This window comes from Oxyura jamaicensis, chromosome 5, assembly GCF_011077185.1.
Source record: "Oxyura jamaicensis isolate SHBP4307 breed ruddy duck chromosome 5, BPBGC_Ojam_1.0, whole genome shotgun sequence".
Classification (NCBI taxonomy): Eukaryota; Metazoa; Chordata; class Aves; order Anseriformes; family Anatidae; genus Oxyura; species Oxyura jamaicensis.
In genome coordinates, this window is record NC_048897.1 from 1,477,238 (window position 1) to 1,483,190 (window position 5,953).

General features: G+C 38.4%; 1 long non-coding RNA gene across 1 annotated transcript; it reads right to left on the bottom strand.

Annotated features, from left to right (window-relative positions):
* Positions 1-439: 439 nt before the first annotated feature.
* Positions 440-1,056, bottom strand: LOC118168031. Its single transcript, XR_004751334.1, has 2 exons — positions 921-1,056; positions 440-637 (listed from the first exon to the last, which is right to left on the bottom strand). It is a non-coding gene; the product is annotated as an uncharacterized LOC118168031 (long non-coding RNA).
* Between the last annotated feature and the right edge of the window lie 4,897 nt (positions 1,057-5,953).

Sequence of the window (5,953 nt, forward strand, 5' to 3'; positions counted from 1 at the left end):
TAAGAACTAATCTTTATATTATGCTAAGGAGAGAGAACAAAACGGTTAAATAGAAAAAGTGGGAAACTAGACAGTAGATGACACAGTGCTCCAAGCAACCGGCAACCTGAACCAGATCACAAATGATCTAATGAGATCTGAAACGAGCCTCTTGGTCTTTCCAATCCTTGATAGGCATTTGTCTACATCACAAAAGCCACAATACCTTTTGGCAGAATTTGTCACAATTGACATTTTCAGCGAGACTTATTGCTGGTAAGGCACAGATGTTGTAGGTCAGAATAAACCGTACTGGCAGATTTGCTGTTGACAAGGTTAAATGGCAACAGGGAAAGCTATCTAGAATCAGCAGTGTTTCCTTTCCAAAGAAAAATGAATTAAACTAGTGAAATATCCTAGCAGACGGACGAAGGAAACACGATTTTCCAAGACTGTCAGCTATAGGAACCTGTTTATTCAGAGGCAATAACAAGTTTCCTGCACTAGCATATGCAGCCCTCAAAATATTTTGTGGATTTTGCTGCTTCTGTGAAGCAGTTGTCACTTCATGCATACATCAGACTTGATTTAACTTGCCTGAAAGTTATGTAATGATACCCTCAATATATATAATGCCTTCATTTTACTTGCCAAGTGACTGAACAAAATTAAAAGGAGAGGGAAAAAAATCCCATCTTCCACTTACCCTAATGCAAATGTAATATTTGTGTAATTGTGTATAATCATTTAAAGTATAATTTAATACATCCCTTTAACAACCCACAAATTATCACTTGACAACTAGAAATAATAGGTCTTTTTGTTAAAAACAGAAAGCATGTGAAGACTAAAGGTTAAACAGGTCTTTTCATCATGATAAATCACTGGTTAATGAGCCTGGTATTGTTGGGTATTATACTTGCTCACTTTAATGCCATTACCTTCTGGTTGTAAAGCTGACACTACTAATGATCTTCATTCTTTGAACTTTTCCACAATATTGACTGGTTGCATAGAGCAGATGTTACTTGGATTTGACTGCAAAAGTGGCAATTCTTCTGAAGCCTGAAGTAGCCCTGAAAAGAATGATACATAACCTATTCTGATATCTCTAAGTCAAAAGAGATTCTTCTCCAAGCTATTGCTCTGCAGTTTCTCTGTATAACGCAAACATCAGTCTTAGATAGGATAAATACTCTTCATCTATTTTCTGCAGCCCATTTTTATGAAAGAAAGTTGTAATAATGTAGTGAATCAACACAAGAAAATCCTCATCTAGGCTATGCTGTTGGACCAGTAATGGCTTCTGCATCACCGCAAGCACAAGCAAAAGACTTCTCAGTCCCGTATGTATTTCACAGCTTCCTTGGTCCTGACTGCAGGACACTGAGATAGACAGGAGCGTATTAGTGTGTTAAGTGCCGACAAAGCGGGATGCAGAAGGTCTATGTGCATGTATTTTTATATACCCACATCCACCCCTTTTTATTCCGGGGGAAGGAGGCCAGCAGAGCCCAGTTCTTCCCCGGTAGGTGGTTAGAAGCCGCAAGTAGTTACTCGACACCTCTTTAACATGAGGGCTGTCTTTATTTGTGTGATGGACTAGGTTCAAATAAACTCAAACTGCCTCAGGAGCAAGACAGAAGACAATGACAGAAAGCAGGGATGGCTGCATTTAGTTTAAGCCTGATGCAATGTGGAAGCTCCATGTTCTTTTCACTTTCTGACCTTCTCTTGCAACTCTCCTTGCTCTGCTCCTTCTACATGTTATATTTAGAAAATGTAGACCACAAAGCAAAATTCAGATATTACGAAGACAGGGTGTAATTTTGTGTCAATTTGCATAAAGGTCTGGGCCAGAAAAATTTTGGTGCAACGTCAAACAGAAATGGGGACAACTGAACTCACCACCCCAGAAAGTCAAAGCTCAAAGTGTTACAGCCGTCACGCACACAGCCTTTGCATAGCTTTGTGCAACAGCAAGCACAAAAGGCTTCGTTTTTCATTTCTTTCAGTGAGATTTAGGAGAGTAGGAAGAATGAGGATGTGATAGGTTTCATAAATACCATTCTGATTATTGAGTTAGGTTTCACGTGAGGTGAATGAAAAATATGAGCAATTTGTCTAAAGAAATCAACTAAATTTTAAAGCGTCCCTACTAAGAAATCCAAGATCCAAATCCAAGATCCAAAAGGCATTGTACTCACTGGTACATACAAAATTCTTAATTTCTTAAGGGATTCATGAAAGTTTAAACGAGCAGGTTTAATCCTTAATGTGCTTGGGCAGGTTACAAGAAGTTTCAGCAACATTAATTTCACAATATAAAAAAGTAAACTCAAACATATTTCCTGCTTCTTACCTCTGATTCTATTTACCTCATTTGGATTGTGAGAAATATTTTTCACATAACACGTCCATCACATCAGCACCCAAGGCTATCTAAGCTGCAAAGAGGGTCCCTCACTGAAAGAATTTAGAGTCACTCGCATACAGAATAAAAACTCCTGAGCCCGAACAAGTCAGCTGAATCAACAATAAAATAAAGATTTCACTTGAGAAATAATTAGGTAGACATGATTAATATATTTAATAGACAAAAAGGGAGAACATGGTCTTCAATAACCCCACAGACTGCAATCTAAATATTTCTCATCTGAGAGGTGTTATCTCCAATATTATAGTATACTTGTGCCTGGTATGGGGCCTGTCTTAGGGTCAGACATTTCCAAAGTTCATGTTTTATATTTATATATGCACGTAAATATATATATATATATATCAATATCTAAAAATATATTTGAACTATCGTAACTACAGTCTTGCAAAACCCAGCTTAGTTTACAGTCTAGATATAAATATTCTCATACTCAGACTTTATCAAACATGTGGAACACAAACTTGGACTTCAAGTATAGTTACTTGCCAGTGCAGTCAATTTTTTTCTACATTAGTGTCTACAAAGTGTCTTTTTCCTCATGTGCAAATTGGCCAAGTAGTTTGAAAGGCATGTTTTTGATAAAATAGACATTTAGAAATCACTTTTACTGTGGAGAGCATCCAAAGCTTATGGTGGTTTGTTTTGTTTTTCCTTTGGCTTGTCAATTTAAATATTTTGCATTTAATTCACAAAATAATAAAGAATAGCTACAACTGCCTTGGAAAAAAAAAAAAAAAAAAAAAAAAAAAAAAAAAAAAAGACCTTTTAATATTGTGGATTATGTACAAATGCTGCATATTATTTTAAGATTGCTCTCCAACCAGTTGTAGTATATTTTGTGATGCTGGTATTGCAGGCTGCTTTCTCCCTCTGTCGTCTTCTCAGACAGCCTTTATTTTTGCCTTCAAAAAAGCTTTCATTTTGAAAAGCTATTTCATATATTTTTAACGGATGAGATGCAAGACCAGTGGCTGAACATCTGCACTCACTTGGACACTGAGATAAAGTTTATTACCATGTAATCAGAGCACTTTTGCAGTATTTGGGCTACTAAAAATCACAAGTAGCGGTAAATACTTCAGCACAAGCTAATGCAAATTATCCAAGAAAGGCTTTGTTAGACAAACAGTATTTACCACAGAGACAGACCCATTGTATCAGTTTCACAGAGACGGTGAATAACTTCTTTAATCAAAGGTACTGCCTCATTCCATGTTTCTACATCTACATCCAAAGTAACTCCACAGTTCGATTTATGTGTCCGGACGGTGAAAAGCAGAACTCTGCATCCAATAATTTCACCAAAGCTGTATGTCTTCCCCTTGGGGTCTGCTCTCTCACTGAAAATCCTCTTTCTCAGAATCCTCATTGTGAGATCCTCATCAGATCTACGATTTAAACAGCCGTATTTGACTTCATTCTCATTCCAATCCAGTGCATCGAGTCCACAGTTCCCGCTGAACTTGCCTCCCGAAATCATAATTAGACTCCCCATTAGAGCAGTATGCTTATATAAAACCATAACAAGCAACACCTTGACTTACCTATCTCATTTCGCTATTACTTTAAGCAGCAGAAATTTCATTGCAAGGAAAAATTCTATGTATTTTTTTTTCCCCAAATGGCAATACAGTGTTCAGTATGCAAGATAGCACAACGATGTACAGTATTGATTTAACATTTTCACACGTATTATCCAGGAGTTATGTAGAGAAGTCTGGAAAAAGCTCTGGTATGGCAGCAGAATGGTCTGAAAACGCAGACAGGCAATCCAACAGAAAGTTTTCCCCAGAACACATCCCTACTCACACATATTCATGCAGCCTCCTCTGCCTATCATCCCCTATTCCTTGACCACATTCACCTCCACCGGCCCTTTGCCTTTGACCTCTCTCTGCCACTGCCTCTGATTTTGTATTTGTTTTCTGCGGACGTATTATCAATCACTTTTAAGTACCTTTAATCGGGACATTTAACCTAAACGTGTGAAAGTAGTAGATCCTTCCACCCAAAGGAGAAATAAGTTATTGCGAAGAAGTCTAGTTTATATCCCTTAAGACACTAAAGACAAAAGGGGAAAAAATACAAAATAAAAAAGGAAAATAAAGAAGTTGCACACGTTCCAGTTGCCAGAACTTGCATTAGGCTACAAGTGCCTTATAGCATTATCCACGTTGATAACCCACAAACCAAGACTTCTGCTTAGAAAAGTTCAAGTGCTGGTGTCAGCTAATTTCTCTTGTACCAAAATGTTGCATTTTATTTCCGCTGATTAGCATAAAATTGTTCCCATTGTCTCAGCTACAGAGGCACACAATGGTGCTAAAGATCCCTGCAGTGGGGAGTTTCTGCATGTTTCCAGCTCCTGGCTTTGCTTTAGAATTCATTAGCCACAGGAGTGCCGCATGCTCTGTGTTGGATTTCCATATTTATAGCAATAAAAATACTAGTTTTCACTAGTAACTCCCTGAATATTTTAATTACATGTCTTCAGCTGTCAAGGGAATTACTCTTCATCAACAAACGATGTGGCTGAGGTCATAATATGTCTCTGTAGCTTTTTTTTTTTTTGGCTGTTTATCCTTTTGTCTGCCAATATCTACCTTCATCTGCCAATATCGGGTACACAAATGACTTTCTATAATGTGGCTATACTTAAAGTCTCTCAGTCATAAGAAAATTACGTGTATAGGTAAGAAAATAAAAAACCACCTAGCTATTGTTGTGAAGCATTCAAAAGGGTTTCAAAACTAACTGCCAGTAATTATTTCACTCCCCTTCCTCTCCTTATAGCTGCTTCATTTCTTCTGTTTATGTCCTACTACATTTCCACCTACCTACTTTGAGTTGCTCTTGATTTCATTATTATGGAAAAGCATTATTATCTGTAAAAGAAATGGAGCAGTGTTTCACTTCTCCCTGCCTGTGATGAGCTCTGCAGCCAGTCCCGCATCCCCCGAGGGAGAAGCAAGGAAGGAGGAGCTCCTTGTGGAGGATTAGGGAGGGAGAAACCCTGATTTTTTTCCCTAACAAATCTCGTTCTTGGCTCTGTTAGCTCCTGCTGGCTGCAGCTGTCCTGGCAGATCATCCCGCCCAAGACCGCGATATATCCAGCGGGAAATGAGCAGTGAAAAATCCCCTCCGTACGTAACTGTAGAGGACTAAGTGCTGTGAAAAAAAGCACTCCAGCCAAACTCCTGATGTTTTATGACTCTCTCCGTTACTTGGCACTGGATTTTTTGGTACCATTTCTGGTGCATTAACAAGAAAACATTCATTGCAGAGGTTTTACAGATTTCCACCCCAAATCAGATTTGACAGCTGTTCCGCTTAAAATAGGAATAAGAGGCTCAAAATGAAGTGCTCAAATTCTGTCTCCCAGCTCTCTGTGTGACACCAGTATGCTAGTACTGCCCTCACTGGACTTTACCAGATGCATACCACAGAACATGAGATCAAAAGCCCCCCCTAGGCACACCTGATAATTTCAATTAGTAAAACAATTAGGGCAACAAGTATATCGATCGGGTGTCT